The sequence below is a fragment of the Rutidosis leptorrhynchoides genome, chromosome 5 (assembly GCF_046630445.1).
Source record: "Rutidosis leptorrhynchoides isolate AG116_Rl617_1_P2 chromosome 5, CSIRO_AGI_Rlap_v1, whole genome shotgun sequence".
Classification (NCBI taxonomy): domain Eukaryota; kingdom Viridiplantae; phylum Streptophyta; class Magnoliopsida; order Asterales; family Asteraceae; genus Rutidosis; species Rutidosis leptorrhynchoides.
Genome location: NC_092337.1, coordinates 293,973,371 through 293,986,201, shown reverse-complemented (window position 1 = coordinate 293,986,201; position 12,831 = coordinate 293,973,371).

Genomic DNA, 12,831 nt, shown 5'->3' with positions numbered 1-12,831 from the left:
TGTCGCATACTTAAATAAGGACAAAATTTGGAGTCCATGCTTGTATGATATTGTGTAAAAACTGCATTCAAGAAACTTATTTTGTTGTAACATATTTGTATTGTAAACCATTATGTAATGGTCGTGTGTAAACAGGATATTTTAGATTATCATTATTTGATAATCTACGTAAAGCTTTTTAAACCTTTATTGATGAAATAAAGGTTATGGTTTGTTTAAAAATGAATGCAGTCTTTGAAAAACGTCTCATATAGAGGTCAAAACCTCGCAACGAAATCAATTAATATGGAACGTTTTTAATCAATAAGAACGGGACATTTCAGTTGGTATCCGAGCGTTGGTCTTAGAGAACCAGAAAATTTGCATTAGTGTGTCTTATCGAGTTTGTTAGGATGCATTAGTGAGTCTGGACTTCGACCGTGTTTTCTTTAAAAATGATTGCTTAACATTTTTGTTGGAAACTATATATTTTTAACATATGAATATTATGTGATATATTAATCTCTTAACGTGTTTGATATTATGTGATAGATGTCTACCTCTAGAACAAGTCCCATTGACTCACCTAATAATAATGAAGAGTCAAATGTAAATTGGAATGATTTGTGGACTGATTCACAAGTTCCCGAAGAGGAACCGGAAGAAGAGTCGGAACCGGAAGAAGAATCGGAACCGGAAGAAGAATCGGAACCGGATGAAGAAATAGAACCGGTGGGGGAAATAATAAAACGGTTAAGTAAAAGAAAATCCTCAACCAACCGACCAAAGTTAATTATGGTCAATGGTGTTTCCGCCAAGGAAGCAAAATATTGGGAGGATTACCAATTCTCCGATGAATCGGATTTCGATGAGAATTCCGATGATGTTATAGAAATTACCCCAACTGAATTTAAAAAGGCAAAAGAAAATAATAAGGGAAAGGGCATAAAAATAGAGAAATCTAATTCCAACCCCGATGAACTTTATATGTATCGTCAACCCCCGAAGTCCTTAAGTTGTAACAATGACCCGGGAACCTCTAAACCACCAGGTTTTTCTAAACCAATGTGGACAACGACGGCTCGTATTAGGGGAACATCATATATCCCTAGAAACTTGGCAAAACGAACCAAAATCGAAGAAGAAGAAACGAGCGAGTCGGAATAAGATAGTTGTATTCGTGTAGTGTAATATATGGAATATAGTGTTCTTATGCTTTATGATATATGTAAAAATTGCTTGTATTAATAAGTATTTTTTTTTATGAATCTAACTCTTGTCTATTTTACAGTTTAAAAACACAAAATGGATAGACAACCCAATATTTTAAGAGACCTACCCGGAGACATGATTGATGAAATCTTGTCTAGAGTCGGCCAGAATTCTTCGGCACAACTATTTAAGGCGAGATCAGTTTGTAAGACATTCGAAGAACGTTCCAAGAATGTCTTGGTTTATAAGAGACTTTCGTTTGAAAGATGGGGGATATCACATTGGGAAACCCATAAGTTACGATGTGTTTACTTTGACGCATATATTGCGGGGAACCCAAATGCTATTTTACGCAACGGGTTAAGAAATTATTTTGACTCAATATATCCGAATATTGGACTTCGTGATTTAGAAAAAGCGGCTAACATGCAACATAAAGAAGCATGTTATGCTTACGGATTAGTAATGTTCGCTTCTCACCAAAGTGAGAACAAGAACATCGGGCTACAACTATTGAACAAAACGTTTCCACAAGTGACGGAGTCGGTAATTGGGGTAAGAAATGAGGTTTTTAGATTATTACGGGACTGTTGGACATTACGTAACCCTCGTCCCTTTGATGACGTTACAACACACTGTCTTATCAACGGCCATAACGGTTATGTTGCACAAGACCAAGGATGGGAAGTAGTCCTAGTAAAACCAGAATGCATGACTTGTTTCTGGACGTATGAATTACGTGTCTTTATTGCCTTTGCCGAACGACTTGTGTACTAGCTAGAATTGTCTTCACAACTATCTTGTATCAAAGTTATTGTGTGCTATATTTCATGCTTTATGTAAAATAAGCGGTATTGTAAGTTTGTAAAATATTGTATAAAAGTTTGAACGCGAAATATTATTACAATCAGTTTTTCATATAGAATTGTAGTAGTTGAATTGTATATTAGCTACTAAGTATGAACTTAACGGGTAGGTACTACCCGAATTTAAACTTATAAAACGCTAATATGAAGAAAAAGCTTTTATAAATGAGTTCATATTATGCTACGAAATACTATTAACTACTCTTAATATTCTGTATGATTAACTTGTTCCATCTAACTATTTTGAAGGAAATGGCACCGACTACTCGACACACCGTGAATATGAATGAAGAGGAATTCCGTACTTTTCTAGCTTCAAACATAGCCGCAGTACAGGCTGCGCTACATACCAACAATAACCTTGGATCTAGCAGTACAGGAAATCGTGTAGGATGCACCTACAAAGAATTCACTGCCTGCAAACCTTTGGAATTTGATGGAACCGAAGGACCGATCGGATTGAAACGGTGGACCGAGAAGGTTGAATCGGTGTTTGCCATAAGTAAGTGTACTGAAGAGGACAAAGTGAAGTACGCTACGCATACCTTCACAGGTTCTGCGTTAACATGGTGGAATACCTATCTAGAGCAAGTGGGACAAGATGATGCGTACGCACTACCGTGGTCAGCATTCAAGCACTTGATGAACGAGAAGTACCGTCCCAGAACCGAGGTCAATAAGCTCAAGACAGAACTTAGAGGGTTACGAACCCAAGGATTTGATATTACCACGTACGAAAGACGATTCACAGAATTGTGCCTATTGTGTCCGGGAGCATTCGAAGATGAGGAAGAGAAGATCGACGCGTTTGTGAAAGGATTACCGGAAAGAATCCAAGAAGATATAAGTTCACACGAGCCCGCCTCCATACAACAGGCATGTAGAATGGCTCACAAACTAGTGAACCAGATTGAAGAAAGAATTAAAGAACAGACTGCTGAAGAGGCCAATGTGAAGCAAGTCAAAAGAAAGTGGGAGGAAAACGGTGATAAGAATCACCAATACAACAACAACAGCAATTACAACAATAATCGCAACAATTATCCCAACAATCGCAACATCAATCGCAACTACAACAAACGGCCCAACAACAACAACAACAACAACAACAACAGCAACTACAACAATCATCCCAACAACAATAATAACCGCAACAACAACAACAATCAGAAGCAACTATGCCAAAGGTGTGAAAAGAATCACTCGGGGTTCTGCACCAAATTTTGCAACAAGTGTAAAAGAAATGGTCATAGCGCGGCGAAGTGTGAGGTCTACGGACCAGGGGTTAATAGAACGAAAGGAACAAATGGTGTCGGAACGAGTAATGGCGGAGCAAGTAGTGTCGGAGCAAGTTATGCCAATGTAGTTTGTTATAAATGTGGAAAACCAGGCCACATTATTAGAAATTGCCCGAACCAGGAGAACACGAATGGACAAGGCCGTGGAAGAGTTTTCAATATTAATGCGGTAGAGGCACAGGAAGACCCGGAGCTTGTTACGAGTACGTTTCTTATTGACAATAAATCTGCTTACGTTTTATTTGATTCGGGTGCGGATAGAAGCTATATGAGTAGAGATTTTTGTGCTAAATTAAGTTGTCCATTGACGCCTTTGGATAGTAAATTTTTACTCGAATTAGCAAATGGTAAATTAATTTCAGCAGATAATATATGTCGGAATCGAGAAATTAAACTGGTTAGCGAAACATTTAAGATTGATTTGATACCAGTAGAGTTAGGGAGTTTTGATGTGATAATCGGTATGGACTGGTTGAAAGAAGTGAAAGCGGAGATCGTTTGTTACAAAAATGCAATTCGCATTATACGAGAAAAAGGAAAACCCTTAATGGTGTACGGAGAAAAGGGCAACACGAAGCTACATCTTATTAGTAATTTGAAGGCACAAAAACTAATAAGAAAAGGTTGCTATGCTGTTCTAGCACACGTCGAGAAAGTACAAACTGAAGAAAAGAGCATCAATGATGTTCCCATTGCAAAAGAATTTCCCGATGTATTTCCGAAAGAATTACCGGGATTACCCCCACATCGATCCGTTGAATTTCAAATAGATCTTGTACCAGGAGCTGCACCAATAGCTCGTGCTCCTTACAGACTCGCACCCAGCGAGATGAAAGAACTGCAAAGCCAATTACAAGAACTTTTAGAGCGTGGTTTCATTCGACCAAGCACATCACCGTGGGGAGCTCCTGTTTTGTTTGTCAAGAAGAAAGATGGTACATTCAGGTTGTGTATCGACTACCGAGAGTTGAACAAACTTACCATCAAGAACCGCTACCCACTACCGAGAATCGACGACTTATTTGATCAACTACAAGGCTCGTCTGTTTATTCAAAGATTGACTTACGTTCCGGGTATCATCAAATGCGGGTGAAAGAAGATGATATTCCAAAGACTGCTTTCAGAACACGTTACGGTCATTACGAGTTTATGGTCATGCCGTTTGGTTTAACTAATGCACCAGCTGTGTTCATGGACCTTATGAACCGAGTGTGTGGACCATACCTTGACAAGTTTGTCATTGTTTTCATTGATGACATACTTATTTACTCAAAGAATGACCAAGAACACGGTGAACATTTGAGAAAGGTGTTAGAAGTATTGAGGAAGGAAGAATTGTACGCTAAATTTTCAAAGTGTGCATTTTGGTTGGAAGAAGTTCAATTCCTCGGTCACATAGTGAACAAAGAAGGTATTAAGGTGGATCCGGCAAAGATAGAAACTGTTGAAAAGTGGGAAACCCCGAAAACTCCGAAACACATACGCCAGTTTTTAGGACTAGCTGGTTACTACAGAAGGTTCATCCAAGACTTTTCCAGAATAGCAAAACCCTTGACTGCATTAACGCATAAAGGGAAGAAATTTGAATGGAATGATGAACAAGAGAAAGCGTTTCAGTTATTGAAGAAAAAGCTAACTACGGCACCTATATTGTCATTGCCTGAAGGGAATGATGATTTTGTGATTTATTGTGACGCATCAAAGCAAGGTCTCGGTTGTGTATTAATGCAACGAACGAAGGTGATTGCTTATGCGTCTAGACAATTGAAGATTCACGAACAAAATTATACGACGCATGATTTGGAATTAGGCGCGGTTGTTTTTGCATTAAAGACTTGGAGGCACTACTTATATGGGGTCAAAAGTATTATATATACCGACCACAAAAGTCTTCAACACATATTTAATCAGAAACAACTGAATATGAGGCAGCGTAGGTGGATTGAATTATTGAATGATTACGATTTTGAGATTCGTTACCACCCGGGGAAGGCAAATGTGGTAGCCGATGCCTTGAGCAGGAAGGATAGAGAACCCATTCGAGTAAAATCTATGAATATAATGATTCATAATAACATTACTACTCAAATAAAGGAGGCGCAACAAGGAGTTTTAAAAGAGGGAAATTTAAAGGATGAAATACCCAAAGGATCGGAGAAGCATCTTAATATTCGGGAAGACGGAACCCGGTATAGGGCTGAAAGGATTTGGGTACCAAAATTTGGAGATATGAGAGAAATGGTACTTAGAGAAGCTCATAAAACCAGATACTCAATACATCCTGGAACGGGGAAGATGTACAAGGATCTCAAGAAACATTTTTGGTGGCCGGGTATGAAAGCCGATGTTGCTAAATACGTAGGAGAATGTTTGACGTGTTCTAAGGTCAAAGCTGAGCATCAGAAACCATCAGGTCTACTTCAACAACCCGAAATCCCGGAATGGAAATGGGAAAACATTACCATGGATTTCATCACTAAATTGCCAAGGACTGCAAGTGGTTTTGATACTATTTGGGTAATAGTTGATCGTCTCACCAAATCAGCACACTTCCTACCAATAAGAGAAGATGACAAGATGGAGAAGTTAGCACGACTGTATTTGAAGGAAGTCGTCTCCAGACATGGAATACCAATCTCTATTATCTCTGATAGGGATGGCAGATTTATTTCAAGATTCTGGCAGACATTACAGCAAGCATTAGGAACTCGTCTAGACATGAGTACTGCCTATCATCCACAAACTGATGGGCAGAGCGAAAGGACGATACAAACGCTTGAAGACATGCTACGAGCATGTGTTATTGATTTCGGAAACAGTTGGGATCGACATCTACCGTTAGCAGAATTTTCCTACAACAACAGCTACCATTCAAGCATTGAGATGGCGCCGTTTGAAGCACTTTATGGTAGAAAGTGCAGGTCTCCGATTTGTTGGAGTGAGGTGGGGGATAGACAGATTACGGGTCCGGAGATTATACAAGAAACTACCGAGAAGATCATCCAAATTCAACAACGGTTGAAAACCGCCCAAAGTCGACAAAAGAGCTACGCTGACATTAAAAGAAAAGATATAGAATTTGAAATTGGAGAGATGGTCATGCTTAAAGTTTCACCTTGGAAAGGCGTTGTTCGATTTGGTAAACGAGGGAAATTAAATCCAAGGTATATTGGACCATTCAAGATTATTGATCGTGTCGGACCAGTAGCTTACCGACTTGAGTTACCTCAACAACTCGCGGCTGTACATAACACTTTCCACGTCTCGAATTTGAATAAATGTTTTGCTAAAGAAGATCTCACTATTCCGTTAGATGAAATCCAAATCAACGAAAAACTCCAATTCATCGAAGAACCCGTCGAAATAATGGATCGTGAGGTTAAAAGACTTAAGCAAAACAAGATACCAATTGTTAAGGTTCGATGGAATGCTCGTAGAGGACCCGAGTTCACCTGGGAGCGTGAAGATCAGATGAAGAAGAAATACCCGCATCTATTTCTAGAAGATTCATCAACACCTTCAACAGCTTAAAATTTCGGGACGAAATTTATTTAACTGGTAGGTACTGTAGTGACCCGAACTTTTCCATGTTTATATATATTAATTGAGATTGATGTTTACATGATTAAATGTTTCCAACATGTTAAGCAATCAAACTTGTTAAGACTTGATTAATTGAAATAGGTTTCATATAGACAATTGACCACCCAAGTTGACCGGTGATTCACGAACGTTAAAACTTGTAAAAAACTATATGATGACATATATATGGTTATATATATAGTTAACATGATATTATGATAAGTAAACATATCATTAATTATATTAACAATGAACTACATATGTAAAAACAAGACTACTAACTTAATGATTTTGAAACGAGACATATATGTAACGTTTATCGTTGTAACGACATTTAATGTATATATATCATATTAAGAGATATTCGTACATCATAATATCATGATAATATAATAATTTAAAATCTCTTTTGATATTATAAACATTGGGTTAACAACATTTAACAAGATCGTTAACCTAAAGGTTTCAAAACAACACTTACATGTAACGACTAACGATGACTTAACGACTCAGTTAAAATGTATATACATGTAGTGTTTTAATATGTATTTATACACTTTTGAAAGACTTCAATACACTTATCAAAATACTTCTACTTAACAAAAATGCTTACAATTACATTCTCGTTCAGTTTCATCAACAATTCTACTCGTATGCACCCGTATTCGTACTCGTACAATACACAGCTTTTAGATGTATGTACTATTGGTATATACACTCCAATGATCAGCTCTTAGCAGCCCATGTGAGCCACCTAACACATGTGGGAACCATCATTTGGCAACTAGCATGAAATATCTCATAAGATTACAAAAATATGAGTAATCATTCATGACTTATTTACATGAAAACAAAATTACATATCCTTTATATCTAATCCATACACCAACGACCAAAAACACCTACAAACACTTTCATTCTTCAATTTTCTTCATCTAATTGAACTCTCTCAAGTTCTATCTTCAAGTTCTAAGTGTTCTTCATAAATTCCAAAAGTTCTAGTTTCATAAAATCAAGAATACTTTCAAGTTTGCTAGCTCACTTCCAATCTTGTAAGGTGATCATCCAACCTCAAGAAATCTTTGTTTCTTACAGTAGGTTATCATTCTAATACAAGGTAATAATCATATTCAAACTTTGGTTCAATTTCTATAACTATAACAATCTTATTTCAAGTGATGATCTTACTTGAACTTGTTTTCGTGTCATGATTTTGCTTCAAGAACTTTGAGCCATCCAAGGATCCATTGAAGCTAGATCCATTTTTCTCTTTTCCAGTAGGTTCATCCAAGGAACTTAAGGTAGTAATGATGTTCATAACATCATTCGATTCATACATATAAAGCTATCTTATTCGAAGGTTTAAACTTGTAATCACTAGAACATAGTTTAGTTAATTCTAAACTTGTTCGCAAACAAAAGTTAATCCTTCTAACTTGACTTTTAAAATCAACTAAACACATGTTCTATATCTATATGATATGCTAACTTAATGATTTAAAACCTGGAAACACGAAAAACACCGTAAAACCGGATTTACGCCGTCGTAGTAACACCGCGGGCTGTTTTGGGTTAGTTAATTAAAAACTATGATAAACTTTGATTTAAAAGTTGTTATTCTGAGAAAATGATTTTTATTATGAACATGAAACTATATCCAAAAATTATGGTTAAACTCAAAGTGGAAGTATGTTTTCTAAAATGGTCATCTAGACGTCGTTCTTTCGACTGAAATGACTACCTTTACAAAAACGACTTGTAACTTATTTTTCCGACTAGAAACCTATACTTTTTTTTGTTTAGATTCATAAAATAGAGTTCAATATGAAACCATAGCAATTTGATTCACTCAAAACGGATTTAAAATGAAGAAGTTATGGGTAAAACAAGATTGGATAATTTTTCTCATTTTAGCTACGTGAAAATTGGTAACAAATCTATTCCAACCATAACTTAATCAACTTGTATTATATATTATTTAATCTTGAGATACCATAGACACGTATACAATGTTTCGACCTATCATGTCGACACATCTATATATATTTCGGAACAACCATAGACACTCTATATGTGAATGTTGGAGTTAGCTATACAGGGTTGAGGTTGATTCCAAAATATATATAGTTTGAGTTGTGATCAATACTGAGATACGTATACACTGGGTCGTGGATTGATTCAAGATAATATTTATCGATTTATTTCTGTACATCTAACTGTGGAAAACTAGTTGTAGGTTACTAACGAGGACAGCTGACTTAATAAACTTAAAACATCAAAATATATTAAAAGTGTTGTAAATATATTTTGAACATACTTTGATATATATGTATATATTGTTATAGGTTCGTGAATCAACCAGTGGCCAAGTCTTACTTCCCGACGAAGTAAAAATCTGTGAAAGTGAGTTATAGTCCCACTTTTAAAATCTAATATTTTTGGGATGAGAATACATGCAGGTTTTATAAATGATTTACAAAATAGACACAAGTACGTGAAACTACATTCTATGGTTGAATTATCGAAATCGAATATGCCCCTTTTTATTAAGTCTGGTAATCTAAGAATTAGGGAACAGACACCCTAATTGACGCGAATCCTAAAGATAGATCTATTGGGCCTAACAAACCCCATCCAAAGTACCGGATGCTTTAGTACTTCGAAATTTATATCATATCCGAAGGGTGTCCCGGAATGATGGGGATATTCTTATATATACATCTTGTTATTGTCGGTTACCAGGTGTTCACCATATGAATGATTTTTATCTCTATGTATGGGATGTGTATTGAAATATGAAATCTTGTGGTCTATTGTTACGATTTGATATATATAGGTTAAACCTATAACTCACCAACATTTTTGTTGACGTTTTAAGCATGTTTATTCTCAGGTGATTATTAAGAGCTTCCGCTGTCGCATACTTAAATAAGGACAAAATTTGGAGTCCATGCTTGTATGATATTGTGTAAAAACTGCATTCAAGAAACTTATTTTGTTGTAACATATTTGTATTGTAAACCATTATGTAATGGTCGTGTGTAAACAGGATATTTTAGATTATCATTATTTGATAATCTACGTAAAGCTTTTTAAACCTTTATTGATGAAATAAAGGTTATGGTTTGTTTAAAAATGAATGCAGTCTTTGAAAAACGTCTCATATAGAGGTCAAAACCTCGCAACGAAATCAATTAATATGGAACGTTTTTAATCAATAAGAACGGGACATTTCAATGGATGGGGTATACAATGGATGGAATGTTAAGCTTTGATAATTGGGTGCTCGTGAATATTAACTTTTAGAATGATTTACTATTATTTCAACTTTGCAAACCTTGTGGTTCGACTTACTTACTTTTGCTCACTTACTTACTTAAACCTATGATTTCACCAACGTTTTCGTTGACAGATTCTCTATGTTTTTCTCAGGTCCTTGAACTTAGGTGATACATGCTTCCGCTCATACTTTTTGATACTTGCTTTGGATGTCGAGTATAATTGCATTACTTGGAGCGTCTTTTGACTTTACTTTAAACCGTGTCGCCTAGATTTCAAATGTACTTATAACCTTGTAACTTAACTTTTGGTTGAACAATTCTTGTAAACTTTGAAAACAATCTTTATTTTGAAATAAGGGTTACATATTTTGGTCAAACATTGTCATAAAGACTTATGACCAGGTAATGGGACCCACGTAGTCGACGCCGTCACTTGACGATTTGTCGGGGTCGCTACAAGTGGTATCAGAGCCTTGGTTGTAGGGATTTAGAGTTCATTTGTGTTCACCCCGAGTCATAGGGTACATAGGTGAATCTAGACTACAACCGGCATATAGACTGAAGTAGGAATTACTTGACTATTTGTGCATTTATACTCGAACTCTTCTATCATATCTAACTCGTATTCGATCTTGATCTTACGTTGATAAATTTTGTTGACGCGCCACCTTGACTTTATGAAGTAATGTTAAATGCACATGAGAATCAGGGTAATATAATTTCCGGGATTATATTACGGTGATTCACATGGACGTTCCGACATTATGACATAAAGAATTTAAGGCGAGTCAAGGAAAAATTTTCTCTATATCCTTATTCCATATCACGGTTAGTATTGTTAAGAATACTAATCAACGATATTCTTGTGTCTTGAAGGAACAATGGCTCACCAAGGTCAACACAATACCCCTCTCGAAACTCTAGAACAAGCTCTTCAACGAATGATAACCACCGCCGTGGGTATGGCCGTGGCCGATCACTTTTCCAACAACACCAATCGTGGAGCCGGTAATTCAAGCGAAGGTTGCTCCTAAAAGAACTTCATGAAGTACAACCCTCCCACTTTCGATGGAACCGGAGGACCGGTTGTTCTCACCCGATGGTTTGAACAAATGGAGACCGTTTTTAACACAAGCGGTTGTCGAGACCAAGATAAGGTCAAGTTTTCCACCCTCACTTTCACCGGCATTGCTCTTTCGTGGTGGAACAAGTACGTACAATCGGTGGGTATCGATGAAGCCCACACACTCTCATGGACCGAATTAAGAGAGAGAATGATCACCGAATATTTTCTGCGCGACGAGACTCGAAGGCTCGAACAGGGTCTAAGGAATTTAAGAACGGTCGGGAATGACCTCGGAGCTTATAATCAACGGTTTACCGAACTAGTCTCAATGTGTCCAAATCTCATGACTCCCGAATCCCTAAGAGTCGAACTTTACATGGATGGCCTCCCTAAGAGCATTCAACACGGGGTAATGGCATCCCAACCCACTAACCTACAAGAGGCTTTAACAAAGGCCCACCAAACTTTAGAAACGGTGAATGAAATGGAAGCACCGGTACGAATGGTCGAGAACCACCCGGGTAACAACAAAAGAAAATGGGAAGCCTCGCAACCAAGCAACCACAACAATAACAACATCTCCAAGAAGCCTTTCACCCCCGGCGGCAAGAAGGGGTATGCCGGAACCCTACCTCACTGTAACAAGTGTCGCAAACATCATTTTGGTGAATGTGGCAAACCATTTTGCGTCAAGTGTCAAAGAAGTGGCCATGTGGCCCATGTCTGTAAGGGTACCGTTACCGTCGCTCGAAGGGTGCCCAACGCACACAGGACGGGTGCATGCTTTGAGTGTGGCCAACTGGGTCATTTTAGGAATGTGTGCCCAAAGAAGAAATCAACCTCAACGCACGCCATTGAACTTTCAACATCGACACCTAGGATGCCCGAGACGATGATGGACTAGTCACGGGTACGTTTCTTCACAACAAACCGTATACTTCATACTTGTTCGATTCGATTACCGCTAGACGTTTTACAACCAAGACTTTGACTTGTACTCATTACCTTCCATCTTTTCCCCTAGATACTATTTAGGCGATTTAAGCGACCAACGGAAAAATATTGTGTGCCTATAAATATTATCGGAGGATATACGTTAAGAAATTGAACTCGACACCAATAGAACTAAGGAACTCAAAACCTATTCATTAAGGAGAAATTGTTGCCCTACATTTATGTATAGATTATTGTGAACTAAGAAATTTTCGGTTGGAAACCGATACCCTCTCCCTCGCATCCATGACCTCATGATTATTTGCACGAATCCTGTATGTTCCAAATCGACCTCCGTTCCGGTTATCATCAATTGGGGGTTAAGTGAGACGATGTCTCCTAAGCCACTTTCCGAACTCGCAACGTTAGTTGTAAATCTCTCTTAGTACCGTTTGATTTATTTAGGGCTCGCCCGTATCCATAAACCTCTTGAACCGCGTATGCAAATTCATATAGACTAATCTGTTATCGTATTTATAGATGACATCTTAACTTATTCAAGTAAAGAAGGAAAACGAACAACATCACCATCTTAAGCTCGAACTTTTGAGAA